Below are 22,682 nucleotides of genomic sequence, written 5' to 3'. Positions count from 1 at the left end.
AGTTACCCCATGCCCCCCCGCCTCCGGTGACCCTCAGTTTGTTCCCTGTAGTTAAGAGTTTCTTCTGGTTTGCCTCTCTCTCTGATTTCATCTTATTTTATTTTTCCCTTCCTTCTCCTATGATTCTGTTTCTTAAATTCCACATATGAGTGAAATCATGTGATAATTGTCTTTCTCTCATCGACTTATTTTGCTTAGCATAATACCCTCTAGTTCCATCCACATCATTGCAAATGGTAAAATTTCATTTAGTTGATAGCTGAGTAATATTCCATTGTATATATATACCACATCTTCTTTATCCATTATCCGTTGATGGACAATTGGGCTCTTTCCATAGTTTGGCTGTTGTGGACATTGCTGCTATAAACATTGGGGTGCAGGTACCGCTTCAGATCACTACGTTTGTATCTTTGGGTAAATACATAGTAGTGCAATTGCTGGGTTGTAGGGTAGTCCTATTTGTAACTTTTTAAGGAACCGCCATATGGCTTTCTAGAGTGGCTATACCAGCTTGCATTCCCATTAGCAGTGTAAGAGGGTTCCCCTTTCTCAACATCCCTGACAACATTTGTTGTTTCTTGACTTGTTAATTTTAGCCCTTCTGACTGGTGTCAGATGGTATTTCATTGTGGTTTTGATTTGTATTTCCCTGATGCTGAGTGATGATGAGCAATTTTTTATGGGTCTGTTGGCCATTTGTATGTCTTCTTTGGACAAATGTCTGTTCATGTCTTCTGCCCATTTCTTGACTGGATTATTTGTTCTTTGAGTGTTGAATTTGTAAGTTCTTATAAATTTTAAATACTAGCCCTTTATCTGATAAGACATTTGCAAATACCTTCTCCCATTCTGTAGGTTGTCTTTTGGTTTTGTCAACGTTACCTTTGCTGTGCAAAAGCTTTTTATCCTGATGAAGTCCCAAGAGTTCATTTTTGCCTTTGGAGATGTGTCTAACAAGAAGTTGAATGGCTGAGGTCAGAGAGGTTGCTGCCTGGGTTCTCCTCTAGGATTTTGGTGGATTCCTATCTTACATTTAGGTCTTTCATCCAATTTTAGTCTATTTTTGTGTATGCTATAAGAAAATGGTCCCATTTCATTCTTCTGCATGTGGCTGTCCAACTTCCCCAACACTATTCGTTAAAGAGACTATCTTTTTTCCATTGGATATTCTTTTCTGCTTTGTCTAAGATTAGTTCACCATAGAGTTGAGGGTCCATTTCTGGGTTCTCTATTCTGTTCCATTGATCTATGTGTCTGTTTTTGTGCCAGTACCATACTGTCTTTATGATTATAGCTTTGTAATACAGCCTAAAGTCTGCAATTGTGATGCTACCAGCTTTGGCTTTCTTTTTCAACATTCCTTTGGTTATTCGGGGTCTTTTCTGGTTCCATACAAATTTTAGGACTCTTTGTTACAGCTCTGAAAAAAATGTTGGTATTTTGATAGGGGTTACATTGAATGTATAGATTGCTCTGGGTAGCACAGACATTTTATCAATATTTGTTCTTCCAATCCATGAGCATGGAATGCTTTCTTTGTGTCTTCTTCATTTTTTCATGAGTGTTCTATAGTTTTCAGAGTATAGATATTTTACCTCTTTGGTTAGGTTTATTCTCAGGTATCTTATGGTTTCTGGTGCAATTGTAAATGGGATCAATTCCTTAATTTCCCTTAAAGAACATTTCTGATCTCACAGTTTCTGTGGGTCATGAATCCAGGCACTGCTTACTTGAGTCCTCGGGCTCAGGGTCTCTGATGAGGCTGCATTCAAGGTATCAACCAGGGAAAGGTCAGCTTCCAAGATCACTCATGTGCTTGCTGGCAGGATTTGGTTCCTCACTGGCTGTTGACCAGAAGTATCTGTCAGTCCTTTGCCATATGGGCCTCTCAACAGGGCAGCTCCTTTCCGGCAGAGCAAGCAAGTGAGAAAGTAAGATGGAAGTCAGAGACTTTTTGAACCCAATATAAGAATTAATATGCCCCCATTACTTTTTATAGCTTTCTATTTGTGAGAAGTGAGACATTAAGTCCAGGACACACTCAAGAGGGGATTACACAAGGACTTGAATACCATGAGGTGGGGACCCCTGGCAACCATTGTAGAATCTGCCTACCACATATCCAATAGGTCATATGGTTGGATTTGGGCTATTTCTTTTTTTTTTTTAAGATTGTATTTATTTATTCATGAGAGACACAAAGGGAGAGGCAGAGACATAGGCAGACAGACAGGCAAGCTTACTGCAGGGAGCCTGATGTGGGACTCCATCCAAGGACCCCAAGATCACACCCTGAGCCTAAGGCAGATGCTCAACCACTGAGCCACCCAGGTGCCCCAGATTTGGGCTATTTCTCATGTCTTCCTTCCTGGATCCCAGCCCACTCTCTAAAACCTCTTTTTAGTCTTCCAGGAGATTCCATACACAGTCTGATTATCTTTTTTGCTTAATGCTTTCCTGGTGTCACTGGAAATCAAGGATATTGACAGAGAACTCCAAGCACGGATAAGGATTTTACGTCTTATCAGGTAAATCAGCAGAGGCATGCTGTATTAGTTTCTTAAGTATAGAATACTACAAACTGAGTGGCTTGAAACAAAAGAAATTTATCATGTCTCAGTTTTGGAGGACAGAAGTCCAAAATCAAGTGTTGATAAGGCCATGCTTTCTCTGAAACCTGCAGGGAAGAATACTTCCTTGCCTCTTCCCAGCTTCTGAGGGTTTTCCAGCAATCCTTGGCATTCCTTGGCTGGCAGCTATAGCACTTCAATGTCCACCTTCATTGTCACATGATACTTTCCCCTTGTGTGTATGTCTCTGTATCTTGTTTCCTCTTCTTATAAGAACACCAGTCATATTGCATTAAGGCCCTACCCTACTTTTTAGTATGACCTCATCTTAACTCATTACATCTCCAATGACCTTATTTCCAAATCAGTGAATGCTATTCACATTCTGAGATACTAGGGATTAGAACTTCAAATTGTCTTTGGGAGGGACACAGTTTAATCCATAACAGATGCCAAGAGTCAGACACATAGTAGATTCTCAGCAAATATATACTAAATAAATGGATTTAGTTGGCAAAAAAGGGGGTAGATTTGGTTTTAGCCTTGAAACGGGCATTCAGATACAGGATTCATCCATCCAATCCACTAATATCTATTGAGCACCTACTTTGTGATAGCCACTGTTCTAGGTGTTGGAGACGTAGTGATGGCAAAACAAAGTCCCTGTCCCCCATTGTAGCTACATTCTAGTAGAATAGGCATAAAACAAGTAAATATATGATCTAATGGCAGGTATCAAGCATTACAAAGAACAATAAAGCAATAAGACAGACAAATAGTCATGGCTATGGGTATGGGCAGGGAAAACCTTTTCATGAAGGTGGTATTTGCCTCCATTCTTGAAAGCCTGTCCAGAGCTAAAACCTACAACAGTATATGGGAGAAGGGAGAGACTGAGTCTCTTGGGCCAAGGTATGGGCAACAGGAGGTATAGGATAGAAAAGAATTGCAGGTAAGGCAAGTCTTGGCCTCAGAATAAGGCTGAAGCCCAGTTCTCAGAAGGGGCCACATGATAAATGTTAATTCATCAAGATGGTCAACTTGGAGTCTGGCTCTCTTGGTAACAAGCTAGGAGGGACTATGGGTAAATAATGGTAAGGATGATATCTACTGATTATTGCATGTGTTAAAAATTTATATAACCTCATTGAATCCTCAGAATAACCTTATGAGTTAGGTACTATGACTCCTCCAATTTAGAGGTGAGGAAACAAAGACCCAGAAAAAGCAACTTGTGCCCTGACAGGTCAGAATATTGACAGTCTTTGGGGAAGAACTGGGTGTCATGAATAGCAGCGGAACAAGGGGATGTTTCTGGGTGCCAGTAAGGCTCTAGTTATGGACCTGAGTGGTAATCACAGAGGTGTGTTTACTGTGGCAATTCATGGTACTTGTGACTTGTCTGTTTCTCTCTATGAATATGACAATAAAGTTATTTATTTTAAAGAATGAGAAATGATAAATGATCTGTAATAAACTGAAAAAGGGTAATAGCTTTAAATATAAAAAGTAAATAAAAATCAATAAGAAACCACTAAGACTTCCCCATTAGAAAAACCAGCAAAGGAGATGTAAACAACTGATAAAAAGAGGCATTACAAATGGCTTTGTATGTGCTTGAAAAAATCTTTAACCTTGGTAGTGAGGAAACAAGTCAAAAAATTAAAACAATGAGACATCAATTAAACTGAGCAGACTGGCAAAGATTTAATAACAAATAATAGGGACTTAGGCTTCTGACCATAATAGTAGTAGCAGAAACACATTTACACATATACTTACACACTAATACCATCTTAGACAACTAAAAATAAAGACAAACAAAATTGTATGAAATAATGACTTTCAGTTTTTGGACAACAGGAGCTCTGTACAGCAATTCCTAAGAGAAGGAGACAAATGAGGGGAGCCCTATGATGCCTTGGCTTACTGATGTGTGTTTCCAAGCCACAGAACAGAGAAAAAGGAACCCACAGAGAGACTCGTAGTCTTTTTAAGAAGAGTAGGGAGAATTGAGAGTTTATAGAGCTCAAAGAGACTAGAATTTGCAAGGCAGAGTACAGAGAGTGGAATGCTGAGAAAGCGAGCCCTGGAAAGCTTTAGAAAGTTCCCCTCAAATCTTAAGCCAAGTACTGATCAGCAAACCCATGTGAGTAAACCACCCAAGGCTTGGGAAGGAGCCACTGAAAAGGAGGGGAAAGAATAATTCTCAATTTCCAAATGCACACCGGGTCTGTAATGGTTCATATTCACACCAACCAGAGTTGGAAGACCTTTTAATACATAAGGCATCAAGTACAACTCTCAGAAGGCCATTTCCTTGATAGTGGGGCCAATTTAGGCCTAGACTCAAGGATATTCTGTTCCTGCATAACAAAATTTAAAAGCAAGCCTCAAAAGTATCAGTCTGTTTCCTAGTAATTTAACTGAATCTCAGAACAAAATTCAAACCTATTTAAAGAAAATTGAAGAAATCCATCACCCAACATGAAATCCACGATAAAATTTTTAAAAAATTACCAGGCGTGCAAAGAAGCAGGAAAGACTGACCCATAATGAGAAGGAAACTCATTCAATTAAAACATAGCCAGAAGTGATACAGAAATAAAATAAGTAGAATGACATTAAAATAGCTCTTTCAAAAATATATGTACAAGAAACTGAAAGCAAGGAGAGGCATGCAAAGGGGAGATATAGAAGATATAAAAAGTCCCAAATCAAACAGAGATTAAAAGTAAAATGTCTGAATATGGATGGAATTAACAGCAAATTAGCTTTAGGAGAAGAAAATATTAGTAAACTTTATAAATAGCAATAGAAACTGTCCAAATTGAAACCTAGGGGGAATAAAAAAAACAGAAGAAGAAAATGAACAAACCATTCATGAGCTATGAAATAGGGGCCCCATATTCATATAATTAGAGGCTCCAGAGAAGAGGAAAAAAGAATCTTGTTTGGGGTAGAGGGGAACAAAAAAATGTCCTAAAAAATAATAGCCAAACATTTTACTCCACAGATCCAGGATGCTCCACCAACCTCAAACACAGGAAACATTAGACAATTACACCACAATCAAACTGCTTAGCACTAGTTAAAAGAGAGAATCTTATAAGCAGCCAGACAGAAAGCACACACTAAGTATAGACAAACAAAGGAAAGAACAACTTTTCATTTTTTACTGCAGACTTTTCATGGGAAACAATGAAAGCTAGAAGGAAGTGGAACAATATTTTTGAAGTGCTGACAAAAACGTCAACCTGTATTATACTAGATATATAGTGAAAACATCTTTCAAAATGAAGGAAAAAAAACAAGGGAGAAATTGAAACTCTTAATATATTGCTAGTGAGATTGTAAAATAATGCAGCTACTGTGGAAAACAGTAGTATGGCAGTTCCTCAAAAGGGTAAATATAATTACCATATGGCCTAGCAATTATACTCCTAAGTATATACATAAGAGGATGGAAACAAATTTCCACACAAAATCTTGTATATCAATGTTCATAGCAGAATTATTTATTTATTTATTTATTTATTTATTTATTTATTTATTTATTTTAAAAGATTTATTTATTTTAGAAAGTGAGCAATTTATAAGTTGTGAGGGGCAGAAGGAGAGGGAGAGAGAATCTCAAACAGACTCTGCACTGTATTGAGCCCATCACAGGGTGATCCAGTGAACCTGAGATCATGACCTGAGCCAAAACTAAGAGTTGATGCTCAACCAACTGAGCCACCCAGGAACCCCAGAGCAGAATTATTTATATTAGCTAAAAATGAAAACAACCCAGATCTTCATCAGCTGATGAACAGATAAACATAATGTGGAATATCCATATGATGGAACGTTATTTGGCCATAAAAAGGGGTGAACTACAGATACATGCTATAACATGGATGAACCTCAAAAACATGGTAAGTATGGCAAAAAATAGAGAGGAAGACAAACCATGAGAGACTCCTAACTCTGAGAAACAAACTCTGGTTGCAGAAGGGTAGGTGGGTGCGGGGGATGGAGTAACTGGGTGATAGGCATTAAGGAGGGCACTGATGTGATGAGCACTGGGTATTATACTGTATGTTGGCAAATCGAATTTTATTATTTTTTAAAACACGCTAAGCAAAAGAAGTCAGACACAAAATGCCATATATTATATATTTCTAATTATATAAAATGTCCAGAATAGGCAAATATATAGAAATAGAAATAATAGAAAATAAATAAATAAATAAATAAATAAATAAATAAATAAATAAATAGAAAATAAATAAATAGGGCTAGGAGAGGAGGAAAATGAAGACAAAATGTGTGCAAATAGGAATAGGGTTTCTTCTTGGGGTGATTAAAAAGTGTTCTAAAATTAGTGTTGATGATTCCACTGCTCCTTTTAAAAGAGTAACTTTACATGTAAATTATATCTCAATGAAGTTGTTATTTCTTAAATAACACAAGTTGTATGACTTTTCTAGATATACAAAAGCTGAAAGACTTCATCACAAGCACTTTCATTAAAGTTAAAGGACCTCCTTGAGGCAGAGGGAAATTATAATCAGATGGAAAATATGGCTCAAAACAATGGAATGAGGAATGTTAGAAATGAGAAACAAATGGTTTAATAAGATTTTTTTTTAAGGGGCATTTGGATGGCTCACTCAGTTAAGCATCCAACTTTTGATTTTGGCTCAAGTCATGATCTCATGGTTGAGAGAGAGAGAGCCCCAACATGGGGCTCTCCATGTTGGGGCTCTCTCTCTCTCCCTCCCTCTGCCACTCCCCTGCTAAAAGAAAAAGAAGTATTTTTACAAACCTTCTTAAGAGATAATTTACTTAAAGCAAAAATAGTAATTTATTGGCAGGGAGATATAACATAAGTAGAAGTAGACAGCAATAGGACAAAAGTTGAGAGGGAAAATGAAGTATTCTGTCACAGGTTCTCATGAGACATGGCACACCTGAATGCAGACTGTGGTAAGTTAAAGATGTAGTCCATAAACCCTAAAACAACTGCTACAAAATTGCATATATAATGGGCCAAAAAGGAAGATAAAATAGAATCATAAAAGATTCTTGATTGATCCAGGGCAAGGGGACAAATGAATAAAGAATAAACAGGACAAGCACAAAGCAAATAGCATAATGGCATATTTAAACCTAATCATATCAATAATCACATGATATTTAAATAGCAAAAACACCCCAGTTGAAAGACAGATGTCAGACTGGATAAAAAAGCAAAACACAATTATATGCTGTCTGCAATAGACCACTTTGAATATCAAGATACAAATCGGGTTAAAGGGAAAAGATAAAGGATCTACTCTGCAAATACTAATCTAAAGAAAACTGGGGTGGTGGCTATATTAATACCCTGCAGCGAAGCAAGGTACCCTGGGGCAAGCTGGTGAAAATGTAAATTCCTGGGTTCTACCTGGGGCCAAGACTATCTTACCAGGCTGGAAGGCTGTGAGCCTCAAATGCCCAGCTGAGAGCTGGCATGCACTTGGGCAGGGCAACAGATTCACTATAGGGTTCAGAATGCAATGTGTGGAATGTGTATGGGGTGGTGTTGCAGGCTGGAGACAGAGACCCAGGGAGGCAAGGAGTGATGGAGGCTTGGGTCACTGCAGAGGCAGAGATGCATGATGTGTTTGACAGACCACAGAGGCTAGGACAGAAAGGCAAAAGGTAGAGGAGACAGATAGGAGGAATCTGAGTGGGGGGAACTGGGAGACAGGTCCATGGCATAAAGATGGGGAAATGAGGAGGGGAATGGTTAGTGGGCAGGGAGATCCAGATTGGAGGACAAATGCTGATCCATTTAATATTTACTATAAATCTAGTATGTGATAAGCCCTGAGCTGATTGACGGCCCTGTGGAGAGGTCAGAGATAAAGGAAGCTCAGTTCCCTCCTTCTAGAAGCAAAATATGTCGCATCACCAGAATCTGTATTATTCTGACCTGCATGATGAATCTCTGAGAGTGCTCTGGAATGCAGCATTTCCTAAACTTACTTGACAATCTGAAGAGCAGAAGCATAGCAGTGATTATCACTTACTGAGTACTTATTGCATGCCAAACATTTTATCTGCAGCTGGGCTTTCAGGGAACATGCTCACTTTGCAGTGCATCTGTAAGATATGAGGGCTCCCCCCTCATAAAACCCCAAATGCGTGTCTCACTCTGACAAACATCCACCTTTCCCCCCTGATAAGGTGTTGGAAGATGGATTAAAGTTTCAAGTTCTGTTGGAAGGAATGAAGTACAACTTTGATAGGGAAAGTCATACCACAGGTAAGCTCAACTGGGTTGAGATGGGCAGCCCCCCGCCCACCCCTTAGGAGAGATTTCCCTCATATCTTCCACTGTCAGGCAGTAGAACTATAATGATTTGACAAGGAAAGGCTTACAAGTGTTGAGTGACTTCCCCATGGAAACACTGCTAATAAGTGGATCTGAACCCAGACCACCTTGACTACAGATTCTAGTTCCCTAACTCTTGCATGGTGAGTTTTCTCACAGCTGTGGAATTAGGGCAACAGAGTTTGCAAAATGCCCCTCTGCAGGACAATAAACTCATAAAACAAGATGGGCCTACAATATCTTGTGCCAGAAGTGTTCAAAGAATGCTGGGGGCATCCCAAAAAGACACAGGAGCCAGCTCATAGGAGCTCCCACTGGCCCAATCTGGGACAATTTGAGGATCAAAATAAATAATCACAGTAATGCATTATAACCCATTAAATAAAATGGGAATCCCTGAGTCTATACTGAGTCTCTGCATAAATGAGCAAATAAATGGAAGAGGAGAAAGCTTTTCATTATGGTTGGATTGCCAACTGATGAATTTAGAATGATGGAATCAGAAAATCGCCATTTGGCAACTGTCTTTGTAATACTTGATTCAGATGAGAATCATGAATAAATGCTAAAACCAGTGCCTGAAAGTTTGACGGGAAATGGAATATTCACCTAATTCCAAAGTACTTTCTCCTCCACAAAACACTTCTTAGTGACAAAGGAGAACAAAGGATCTTTACTGCAGGGAAATCCGGGAGACACTGTCTTCATCAAGTGATTAAAGCTAACCTGACCAGTGATGGGACAAATAGAAATTGTGTGCTAGCTGATAGGATGCCATGAGAAGGATACATCCCTTCTGTGTTATTCCTAAAATGTGCATCCTGGATCAATAATGAGAAATAGCAGCCCAAGTGAAGTTGAGGGACACTATAACATATCCAGCCTGTAATCTTTGAAAGAATAGAGGTCATGCAAGCCTCAGGAAGACTGAGGAGCTGTTCTAGAATGGAAGAGACTAGAGATGAAGGAGACATGATCCAGGACTGGATCCTCTGCTATCAGGACATCATAGGAATAATTGGGAAACTTGAATGCATTCTGAAGATTAGATGCTTATAAAGCACTGATACCCAATGTGGGTACTTGTGGTGAGGTAGAGAATATCCTTGTTTGTAAGAAATATGCACAAAGTACTTGGGGGCTGATAGGGTATCCTTTTAGCAGCTTACTTTCAAAAGGTTCAGGGGAGAAAAGCTCTGGGTCCTACTGCTGCAACTTTCTGTAAATTTGAAATGAAATTTTTTTTTTAAAGAAAGAAACAGAGTTGCTTTTTGGGAAACTTTTTCCTGTTATTATCTTAGGAAGGTGCTCCCTCGTGGAAAGGAGGATGGAAGAGAACTTTTCTTTATGGTGAGGCAGGGCTGGGGGGTGGGAAGAGAACTTTCTAAGAAGAGCCAAAGGCTTTCTTTTCTCCTCCCACGCAGGTGTTGATGAGCCTCTGACTACATGGGTAAAGACCTGGGGCTGATTCTAGAGACCTAGGCTTGAGGCCAACTTCTGCTTGCACACTTGCAGCAATGCAGAGCTCACTACCTCTAGTGTAAGCCGTCACTGTTGGCAGCCCACGACTCAGGTCTGAGGGAGGCTGCTCTGCACTCTAGAAGGACCAGATGCCTTCTGATTTAAGCATCAGTTCAGTTTTACCGGGAAGTGTTCAGTGGGATTCCTTTAGCCTCCTCAGCCAGGCTTTGTAGTTATGGCGCTCCCTTGTGTCCAAGGAAAGAGGTGCCGCCGCCACAAGCCAAGATCCTTCCAGGCGAGGACAGGGATGTTTCTGTTCTCACCACCCCCACCCCAAATTTACTCCTTCAACCAGCCAGCCCCTTTACTCCCATTCACTCAGGCGTTCATTCTTTATTTGTTTTACTTTTTTTTTTCATTCAAGCAACAACAACTCTCCAGGTAACTGCTTGATCCTGAAAGTACAAAAATGGATCTCCTCACCCTTAACATGGAAGACCTCTTGGTCTGATGGAGGGACAGATTACTACACTACAGCAGGATCTGTGCTCTCCAAATGTCAGCACAAGGGGCTCTGGGAGCACCCGAAACAATCTGGGAGGGTTTCTAGGAGGAGGTGACCAGAATCAAACTCCTTTCTGCTCCCTGCAGCCACCATCCTGGAGTTCTCTAGAAACTTGCTACTTTCTCCTCTAGGGCTTCCAGCTCTGTCAAGGCCTGGCTGATAGTGAGCTACACTCTTAAGGTCCTACATCTAGCCACAAACACATCAGAGCTCAATGAGTCCCTTCGGGCAACCCTAAGACACAACTTCCCCTGCTGGTATTAATGACGATGATTACGATACTAATATCAGTATTAGTAATAATGGCTATCATTTAGTGAACTCTGGTTTGTTCCAGGCCTTGTGCTCAGAACTGAATAACACCATATCATGTAATTCTCACAATGACCCCACAGATAGCAAGATTATTCCCATTTCATCGAGGAGGCTCATTGAAGGGAATCTCACCAATCTTCTTCCAGTCTACAGCTTCCCCGTAGTCTGCACCCATATCCCCCACTCCCCTGGCTGTTCCATCTACGGACAGTCCCCACTTTTCTCACAGGTCAGCTCCAGATCCCATCACCTGGCACATTCTGGGGGCTTGATGCAGAATTATTTTGCTCAATCAACTATTGCTGGGCATCACCTCCCTTCACAAGAGAGTGAACCACTACACTGGTAGACAGCAGAGCTTGTACCTATTCCAGGGATGGGGACCTTTATATTTCTCTGTGCCCCCAAGCTCATCTTCCCTCAATCCATAGGCTTGATCCATATCTGTTGTTTGAAGGAAACTCCCTCCTATCTTGACACCTGATGTTGGTCTAAAGCCACCAGAACTTTTATTTCTTTTCTTAGAGCATTTTATTTATTCAATTATGAGAGACACGCAGAAAGAGAGACAGAGGGAGAATCAGGCTCCCTGCCTGATGTGGAACTCAATCCCAGGACCCCAGGATCACCACCTGAGCCAAAGGCTGATGTTCAACCACTGACCCACCCAGGTGCCCAAGAACTTTTATTTCCAATGCTCAAACTGATATTGGTTTTGATATATGTCTAGAATTTTCATGTGATACCACAGGGGATATTAAGCTGACCATTTCAGGTCAATGGTGAACATTTTCCCAGGGCCTGCTATATGTGCTAGACTTGGTTATATTCACTGTCTCCTTCTACCACTGACTCCTCTCCTCACTCCTTCCTGAAGGAGTGGATTCTCAGAGAGGTGAGAAACATGGTGCCCTGGGTACTCTCAGGTGCATTCTCAGTTCCTCCCACACGCCACACTCATCCCTATCTCCAGGCCTTTGTGCTGGCTCTTCTCTCTGCCTGCATGCTTGTTCTCTGGAAGCTTCTCCTGGCCGGCTCCTGCTCATCATTCAGGTCTCTGCTCAGTATCACCTGCTCTGACCACCCTACCTAGCCATGTCACTCTCTGCCTGTTCCACTCCTTCATGGCATTGACCACACTCTGAGATCCTTTGCTTCCTCACTGACTTCCTATAAGCATATGAGCTCCAGGAGGGCAGGGACTCAGCCATCTGCACCCCTGGGATCCAGCACAGGGCTGGGCACACTGCAGGTGCTCAGTAAGTATTTGCTGAGTGAATCAACTGGCTTGTAAGCCCTGTCCACTTGACTTCTGATGACCCTTTCACCTACCCCCTCATCCCTCTCACTGCTGTTACTGTGGCTATGACAGCAATACCTGGTGACATTACCTCTATCCCCTCAGGCATTCATCCTATAGAGCTGTCCCTCCTCAAAGGCATTATTATATAATGTCTCTATTATTATTATATATAATGTCTACATTATTATTATAATTGTCATTTTGACCCTTATTTGATAAAGACTGTGAACCTGTCATCATTGCTGCATTAAAATTCCCCCCACTATCCCAAGGTTATTAACCACTTTACAGATGGGGGAATAGAAGCTTAAGCCCAAGCTGACACAGCTACTAAATGGCAAAACTGGGATTTGAACAGAGGTCAGTGTGACTCCTGAGGCCTGACTTGGCTGTTGTGTTCTACTACAGAGCACAGCTTTCATGAATGTCAAACTGGAGTGTGCATTAGAATTCCCTAAAGGGCTCATGAAAACACAGACTGGGCTCCAGTCCCTACAGGTGTGATTCAGTGGGCCTGGGGTGGACCTGAGAATCTGCATTGCTCACATGTTCCAGGGAAGGCTCCTGCTCACCTGGCAAGTAGTGAGTAGCATCACACTAGGAGAACCATTGACCTAGAAAAATGCACAGCAGCCCCCAAAACAGGTTTATCTGCAGTTTCAGGAAGTTCATGGATCTCCTACAGCTTCTCCATGCACTCTGAGGACCCACGACCTCACCTTCAGAACCACTGTTCACAGAAGGTATGTAAATCAGACCCATGACACCCCTAGTCTGGGGAGTCTGTTCAGCAAGTTTCTGTTAACCGAGGGACACCTGAGTCTCAGTCCCTATTCCCCTTGCAAATCTGACTCTCCCTTAATAAAGTTAATTATCTGACCTTGAAATGTACTGTAGCTGACACTCCATGGAAAGGCCTCTGCTTGTCTTATCGACGCAAATGATAAATATAGGGCCCGGAGCAATTTATCTCAGAGATTTTGTGTCAGTATTTTAATAATCATTGAGCAGAGCCTTGGGAGCCAATTACAGAACTAGGGCAGTTTTCTTTCTTTCTTTCTTTTTTTTTTTTTCTAAAGCTACTTGGTTTCCAACTCCTAAAACTTGTGGGCGGCTAATCCTGATGGGTCCAGAAGGGTTCTGACATAGTTTTCCCCAAGGGTGAGTGGTGCATAGAATTTGAAATTTTGTTCATGTAAAGCAGTTGCACTGACACTCTCTTCCTCCTCACCCCCTTCCCTCTCACCAGCCTCCCCTGTGAAACCAAGTTATGTTAGGATCTCTCATCTGGAGTCAACAGCCTGCCTGTTGTCAACTGGGCACTGGGGCCTTTAGCCTTCTTCCTTGCTCTGGGGACCCTGCACAGTCTGGCTGGCTTTTGTGGAAACCTGGACCAGGGGAGCTTTGGGGCCAATGGCAGACTGGGCCTCCCAGGACAGTCCCAGATCCGGGATCCCTGGGAGCTTGGCATCCTCTTACCACCTGGCGATTTCCCCTTCTAGGCACACACCTGATGAAGGCCTAAGTCTTCACAAGATCTTTGTAGCTGGGTAGAGCTGTCCCTCACTCCAGCAAGGCCAGTGACACTCCAAGGCTGGTCCTCAGTGCCAGCCTTGGAAACTGTCAATCACATCATGTTACAACCTATTCTCTGCCCTACACTGGCCCCCATGGTACCTGGAGAGTGAGCATTCCTTCTCGGTCCAGCCCCTCCAACTGCACTGACCCCATCTTCCCCACTGTCCCCTTTGTTCTGTCTAAGGCACAGGCCTCTGCGCTGTTTCCAGGCACAGTCCTGTGTCAAGGTCTTCAGTGGCAATTTCCTCCTCCCCAGAGAGCTGGTTCCTCACACGACTCAGGTCTCTGCTCAAACGTCACCTCTCCAGACACTCCCTACCCCTCTCCCATACCCTATGATTTTTTGTATACCACTAGCCATTACCTTCACAATGTATACTTATTGTGTGTCTAGCTACTGGTACCTCTCTCACTAGACAGTAAGGACCACAAAGGCAAGGACCAGGTTTGGCTTTTACCTGTCCTTGTATTTCTAGTGCTAGGCTCATAGGAGACACTCAATAAATATGAATGAATGAACAAATGCATGCATGAATGAATGAATGAATGAATGGATGCATGCTACCGCTGAGGGAGTAGACCATGTGTTCTAGCTGGATGGTTCCACATTTATCCTCTCACTTATCCTGCAAAATAGATTGCTGGCCCTCTTTTTCTTTTTCTTTTCTTTTAAAGCAGGAGTTGTTTACTTACTTCCCTGCTTTTGTTGTAATATAACTTTTAAATAGGTAAATATTTAAATTTGTATTTTTATTATTTATTTTTAAGTAGGCTCCACCCAATGTGGGGCTTGAACTCACGACCCTGAGATCTTGACCTGAGCTGAGATCAAGAGTTAGATGCTTAACTGACTGAGCCTCCCAGGCACTCCAATAGGTAATAAATTTAAATGGTTCCCAAATTAAACAGCAGAAAAGGTATGCAGTGAAATGTCTAGCTCTCTGTCCCTCACTTGTTCTACTTTTTCCTTCTCTAATCCCAATCCAAGTAAACTCTTACATTATTTTCTTATGTATGCTTCCAGGTTTTCTTTAAGCAAGTATAACAAAGCAAGTATGTTTATTTATTACCCCCCCCTTTTTTTTACACCAAAGATTGCACATCATACACACCATCTACATCTCTTGCTTAACAATTTATCCTAAACATCTTTGCCTTGGGAAAAGCCCCCAGGTTCCTACATGAGGTCTGTCTGTCGGCTTTAGGGAAATTATGAATTTCCTGAAATTAGAAGCAAAATTTTGTGTTAATGTGCATGTGTCAATTTTCCTTTTTTTTTTTAAAAAAAACACAATTTTAAGCATATATTTTAAATTATGTAATTATTTTCAAGGGGAGAGAAGAGTATAGGAAAGTGATATAACAGGATTATTGCTACTGGACTTCTTTTTTACATGAAATGACTCAGCTAAGAGGGGAGATTTCTCATTTAAGGTCACACAGTGGTAGGGGGACCTGGCCAGGAACCTAAATCTGTGTGACTCTGGGCCTGAGGATGGGAGGTTACCCACTGGCACCTCGGGTTGAGCTTGATGCAGGTGAGTGGGCTCCCAGGAAGGCCCAGGCTCATGCTGATGGAGTGCACGTGGGAGGTTAGAACCCAGGGCTTACGCAGCATGGGGTGATTGTTGCATGGTATCTGGGGGTGCCCCTAGAGGGAGAATGAGGACTAAGATAGGGCCCTAGGCAGACTCAGAGTAGACCTGGAGCAAAATCCTAGTCCCCCAGAGTGGGGAAGGGGCTCGTAGAGACTGGAAGCAGGGGCTGGTTATAGTGGGCCGGCCCCAGACCTTTCCAAACCCCACACATGATTTATGGAGCTGGGCTGCTGACACAGTCTTGCTCTGGCCGGGTTGAGTTTGGGCAAGGTTGACACAAGAGATTGGGGTGGTTCTAGGTAGTTTCACTGGACACATCTTTGCTGCAGACATTTCTCCTGCAGGCAATTTTGCCACATAACTAACTGGCCATAAGGCAATTTTGCCATAAAAGATAAAATAAGGGGGTAACAGTTTGGTTTCATTTCTCTACTGACAAAGTTTCCATTTTGATATTACATAAATCCTAGCTAGTCTTTATATGGTAATGAGTAAATGGGATACTTAAGATAGTAGATGATAACAACCATACATAGAAAATACAGGGGTAGGGGATCCCTGGGTGGCTCAGCGGTTTAGCGCCTGCCTTCGGCCCAGGGCGTGATCCTGGAGTCCCGAGATCGAGTCCCACATCAGGCTCCCTGCATGGAGCCTGCTTCTCCCTCTGCCTGTGTCTTTGCTTCTCTCTGTGTGTCTCTCATGAATGAATAAATAAAATTAAAAAAAAAGAAAATACAGGGGTAAAACTTGCTGGGGAGTTGAAAGTAAGAGTACAAAGCCAGATTGCATACTAGAAAGCAATAGTGTATCAGTTAGAAATATGCATCCTAGTATCTGGAAAACTGATACCTCTCTTAACAAAGGAAGAAATAAATAATTGTATTAATTTCTTTCATGTTTCATTTCATTCATTATCCTTTCTGATGTCTCTCTTTTACTTTTCACTATTTTATCCTTACAGCAAAATTGACTTAGGGCCAATTATTTCTGCGGTGAAAATGCTTGCAGCAAATCTGCCTATGCTGAAAATGCCAAACATGAAGATGGGGTGTGAAGATATGAAATGTCCGCAGAGGCCAGAGCTGGGGGCCACAGACCAGCAGAACAAGTGCTAGAAATCTCAGGGGAGAAGGATGCTCACTGCTCAGAACCATCCTCGAGCAACAGGCATACAGAGGGAAATCATGGACATTTTGACTATTAGGAATATTAGCTCAGGGCCCAACACTCTTCCCAAAAGGCAGGTAGGATAGAGTGGTTGGGAGTTCTGCACTTCAAGCCAAGTGTTGGGGTCAGGAGCTCTGTGGAGCAACAGCATTTGCTGGAGTCTGGAAAGAGGTGCCAAGGTATCCTGATGAAGATTACATAAATTAGAACCAAGGAGAAACAGGGCGAGGTCTGCCAGGATGACAGACATGGGCATCTTCCTGGGAAGCAGAGGGGACAAAACCAAGATAAAATGGGTCAGAATGACTTGACCAGGGCTTGAAATTTGTATCAGATGCAAAGCTAGGAAGCCATGGGGAACAGTAACAAGACCCACATCAGCAGCCTGGCCAAGGCTGCCCATTCTCTCCTGCACCTCCTTGGACATGCACACACCTCCCTCAGTTTCCTCATCTGTGAGATGCGTCCATGACCCCAGCCCTGCAAGGCTGGTCCCACAAGTGGTCCCATCACAGTCTCTGACCCCTGATGTAGAATTGCCCTCTAGGAAAAGAGCATCCACTTGCCTCCAGGAAGTGCTGTGACTCCCTTTTGAGAATTTCCTTCCTAAAAGCACCTGCAGGCTCAGGACTCAAGTGTCAGCTCCTAGGACCATTTACAGAGCACCTTGTGTGGCCCCTAAAGGAGAATCAGATGTGAATCAGATGCAGACCCAAAGGTAAATCGGATGTGACTCCTGCCTCACATGGACTTGTAGAAAGGAGCATTCGAGCAAGTACATGATGACATCAAATTGCAGTCCCTTTGAATGCATTCAAGAAACACAAACCATTATCCTTTGGCAGTGGACTTAAGCCTCAAGGCTTGGAGCTCACAGTGAACCAGTGAACAAGGTAAATGACCCAGTTGGGAAATTCTGACAGACATGGGTGTAAGTTCTGGAACCAGATCTAGGTTTTCCCCACCCTGGGTGGGCAAGTGCCCTGACTTTTCTGGGCCTCAGTCTGCTCTCCTGTGAAGTGGGTACACCATGGGGACCTGGGGCTAGTGGCAAAGATGACATGAGATCAAACATGGGAAATGCAGAGTGAGCACCATGCCTGCTCCATGATGAGGGCTGTTACAATTCCAAGTCATTTTTTAGGAGTTGATAAGGTGTGAGCACCCCAGGTGAGCACAGAGGTGGGGAGGGCTTGGGGGTCAGAGAAGGGCATGAGCAGAGGAGGAGCAGTGCTCATCTACACTTGCTGTGGAACGTAGGGACACTAGTGTCCTTAAAAGCAGGACAAGCCTGCCACCCAGTGCTGCTAGCTGCCACCACAGTAGCCAAGCAGAGCAGATGCCTCTCCTGGCTACACCCCAGCATCTCCCAGCCTGGGCCTGGCTCCTGGGAACCTCAATGGTCTTTAGAGTTCTGTGATAACCCAAGGCTGCTGCTCTCTCCCCTCACCCAAGAAGTCTTCCTCCCACCTTGATTCTTCGATCACCAATTTGTAGGTCAAGAAAGGGACTTGAGACTGCAGGAGGGGTGCCCTGCAGGTGCCACAAAGTTTGAATAAGGCTGGAGTCACTGACACCAGCAAAATGACTGAGCCTTTGGGCAGAGGTTCAGTGGAATATCAGGCATCCATGAAAAGTGATCACCTTGAGGACAGGGTGGCCCTGGGAAAGTGCTGATGCTCTCTCAGAAAGTAAAAACAGCCATACAACAACCTTCTGTGTCGTCTGTCCTTACCTGTCAGGGTCCATTTAGAGGCCTTGGGATTAGGTGGAAGAAGTGAATACAACTTCTTGTTACATAGCATGTACTTCATTATTAAATTTCCATATTATAAATAACCAAAACTTAAATGTTTTGCTATATTTATATTTTTATTCTGATTTTGTTATAAATAGTGCTTATGACTCTGTGCCCAGCACTGCCTACAAGTTTGACACACATTATCTCATTGATCCTTACACTGCCCTATGCCTAGGAGCCATCATTCCCACTTTATAAATGGGGAAACTGAGGCACAGAGAAGCAAAGCAATTAATCCAGAGTCATGAAGCCAGGACAAAGCAGAGCCAGAATTTGAACTTAGGTCTTCTAGCCCAGCCTGTCTTCCTGAGCCTCAATGCTATAGAGGCTTCCTGGCCTTGCAAGTTCCTTTGGGTTATCAGTTCTAATTCTAGACACTTCCCTTAGAAAAACCATTTTTATTTTTAAAGATTTAGTTTATTTGAGAAAGAGAGAGAGAACATGACCAAGTGAGGTGGGGGGTGAGTAGAGGGAGAAGCAGGCTCCCTGCTGAGTAGGGAGCCTGACATGGGGCTCAATCCCAGGACCCTGGGATCATGAACTGAACCGCTGCGCCACCCAGGGATCCCTGGGATCATGAACTGAACTAAAAGTAAACACTTAACTGACTGAGCCCCCCAGGTGCCCCTAGAAAAACCATTTTTAAAAGCTCTACCAAGAAATAGTTTTCTACATATTTGTCCTTTCTAGTTGTAGTTTATAAATTGTCCTCTATTTTTTTTAAAGACTTTTATTTATTTATTTGACAGAAAGAAAGCCAGAGAGCACAAGCAGGGGGAGCAGCAGGCAGAGGCAGAGGGAGAAGCCAACTCCCTGCTGAGCAAGGAGCCCAACATGGGGCTAAGATCCCATAACCCTGAGATCATGACCTGAGGCGAAGGCATATGCTTAATCAACTGAGCCACCCAGGTGCCCAGGTCTCTATTTGAAAGAGGGATAGGGAAGAGAGCTCAAACATCAATTTGTGGAGGAAATCTTATCTTCTACTCTCTTTTCTCTCCCTTCACGGGTTCCTGTCCCCGTCCTCAGCCACTCATCTTCTTAGTTTTTTAAAACTTAATCTCATGAAAAGTCCTGATGAATGGATCCAAAAAGAATGATTAGGAAGTAAGGTTTAATGGTGGGCCAGAAGGGGGCAAGGAGAAAGAGAGAGAACAGAGGGAGAGGGGAGAAGAGGTGCTCATGAGCATGTGTGTCCTCATATTCTCTTCTTTGAACTCTGCCACTAAGCTATAAGATGCATTACTCCCATTTACAAGATGAGGAGACTGAGGCTCCCATGGGTTTGGGGAGTTGTCCAAGGCCATGCAGCTAGAAAGTGGAAGAACGAAGACTCACACCCAATATTCTTAATGTCACATGTGGAGCTCATTGAGTGTTCTCTGAGCCCTGGAGAGAGCCTGGCATGTGGTGGAAGCTGGAGGTGCCCAGATGAGCATGACACAGCTCCTGGCCTCCAGCAGCTCAAGGCTGGATTGGGTCCTCAGGTTCAGTGGGGTTTATGTGCCCTAGTTCAGGTTGGGCCACTCCTGGTTTTTGTGCTCTTTGGAACATTGGACTATGTGCTTATCAAGAGGATCCTTATAAAGTCAATGCTCTCCACTTGGATGCTAAAAAAAAACTACCAAAGGAAGGAGAGAACCTGTGTCAAGAAAAAAGGTAAAAAAAAAGAAAAAAAAAAAAGGTTAAAAAAAAAGTAAAAAGGTAAGATTCAGTGTTGTAAGTGACTCTGCTCCTGGTTAGCTGTGTGACCTTGGGCAAGTCACTTGATTTCTCTGGGATACAGTTTCCTTGACTGTAAAACAGGTCGATGCCTAGGTGCAGGGTTACCCCACAGGGTTCCAGGAGGCTGTGAAATAACATAACAGGTATGCACTTAATCTATACACTGAAAAGTGTTTCACTAAACAGACAATATTATGATGATTTTAATAAAGTTTCATCAATTCCCTACTTAATTTCTCCTCTAAGTGAAGCTGGTGCTAAGAGCTTGGTCATTGGATTGTGAGAATTTCAGAGTGGTCTTGACAATGGGTAACTCTCCTAAAGGCCCAGACACAGCAAGAAAGGAATGTTATTCCCCACGGCCCAGGCCTACTCTCCAGAATCCATCATTAAAATACTGATATCTCTCATCAACATGCTCTTCAATGCAGTAGGCATCTCCGCCAATTTTACCGAGAAGAAAACTAAGGTCGACTTGCCCAACATCCCTCAGCTTGTAAATAACAGAGTCCAGACACACTAGATTATTTGCCTCTTTGTATACTTTCCCCCATCCTTCCCTATACCCCTCTCATTCCCCATCATTCACAAAGGATGAAGACAAGAAGCAAGGTTGGCATGAAAAGGCAGTGGCCTAGGACCAAGATCCTGATGAGCAAAGACCTCATTTATAAAACCAAAGAGAGTCCTGAGGAAAGTTAATTGAAGTGAACGAAATCCCGAAGAATTTAGCACTCAATTTGAGAAACTATTTTTGGCTGAACCAAGATGAAAAGACAAAAGAAAGTGCACCAAAATTGAAGAGAAACTAATTTGGAAGACATAATAGGGAGCAAACTTCTCAAATTTCCTCAGAGCCCAGGAGACGTGATTATTCAAGAAATAATTAGATGCTATCCTGGGGGTAATGAAAGCTAAAAATGAAGAGGGAAGAAATTGAAAACTGCCAGAAAGGTCATGGGCTGCTCTCAATATTTTTTTCCTTTACAGATTTGAAGATGCAAGAATTAATTTGCAAAAGAACAATAAAGCCATACAAACTAATCAGAGAGGAAACTGAGTGGAGAGAATTTAAATATCTCACCCATCTGTTCGTGAAGACTCTGCTGAGAAATACAGAGCCAGGTGTCTCTTGAACCTATAAAAGGTGAGCAGTCCCTTCCAAAAATGGGTGGAGGAGCGCAAAAGCATGTGCCCTGCCCCAAAGCTGAACTGCCTGCTGGCATGAGGGGTCAGGAATCTTTTTCTGTCAAGGGCCAAAAGCTGTACATTTTCAGCTTTGAGGACCAGATCATCTCTGTTGCAACATTCAATTCTGTTACTATAGTGTGAAAGTTAAGAGTAGCCAGTATGTAAAAAAGTGGGCATTGCCATCTTCCAATAAAATTTTATTTACAAAAGCAGGTGGCAGGCTGGATTTGTCCTTCAGGCAAAGTCTACTCTATCCTACCTGAATTATAGCAACTGGTCTTCCTATTTGCAATCTGGGCCTGCTCCTGTCTACCCCAAAATATGAGCTAGTAGAAGAATCTTTCAAAAACCTAAGATGATGATGATAAGAAGGAGGACGAGAAGACTATTGGCATAGAAGCACACTGTACTTAGTATATGCTAGGTATGGTCCTCAGCATTTATATAACACCTACTATCTTTACAACAACCTTTATGAGGAAGGTACACATTTATAGATGGGGAACAGAGGCCCAGGGAGGTAAAGTAACTTGCCCAAGGTCACACAGCCAATGAGTGTCCAGATTTAAACTCACATGGTCTGGCTCAGGAGTCTATGCTCTTAACCACTATATTTCACTGCCTCTACTATGATTGGCTCCAAATTCATCAGGAGCTTCCCACTGCTTACAAGATCAAATCCAAATTCCTCACCTCAGGACACATCATAGGTGACTTAGCACTTCTCATCTCTCCAACCTCATCTTTCTCCAGGCCTCCTCCCTGCCCCATGCATCTAGAACTGCTTGAAGAGCCCTCTGTTTCCATGCCTTCATTCATGCTATTCCACTGCCCGGGATTCTCTTATCCTTCATTCACTAACACCTACTGTATCTTCCAGACTCAATACAAGCATTATTTCTAAACAGTTCTCCATGAGCCTATTATCTCTTCCAGGTTGATCAAGTCATTTTTCTATACAAGCATTATCTCTAAACAGTTCTCCATGAGCCTATTATCTCTTCCAGGTTGATCAAGTCATTTTTCCTCTATGAATCCTAG

General features: G+C 42.5%; 1 long non-coding RNA gene across 2 annotated transcripts in view; it reads left to right on the top strand.

The window, feature by feature from the left end:
* LOC112661826 (uncharacterized) overlaps positions 1–21,853 on the top strand; it is a 44,387-nt gene extending 22,534 nt beyond the window's left edge. The window contains exons 1-3 of one of the 2 annotated variants that reach the window (XR_003138029.3): positions 1,756–2,531; positions 16,719–17,817; positions 21,441–21,853. This is a non-coding gene — a long non-coding RNA (uncharacterized LOC112661826). Of the gene's footprint in view, positions 1–1,755; positions 2,532–16,718; positions 17,818–21,440 lie in introns of those variants that run through there. The other variant, XR_003138025.3, reaches the window with a different exon arrangement.
* The last annotated feature ends 829 nt before the right edge of the window (positions 21,854–22,682 follow it).

Source organism: Canis lupus, chromosome 20 (genome assembly GCF_003254725.2).
Source record: "Canis lupus dingo isolate Sandy chromosome 20, ASM325472v2, whole genome shotgun sequence".
NCBI classification, from domain to species: domain Eukaryota; kingdom Metazoa; phylum Chordata; class Mammalia; order Carnivora; family Canidae; genus Canis; species Canis lupus.
This window is presented reverse-complemented; position numbering and strand designations above follow the sequence as displayed.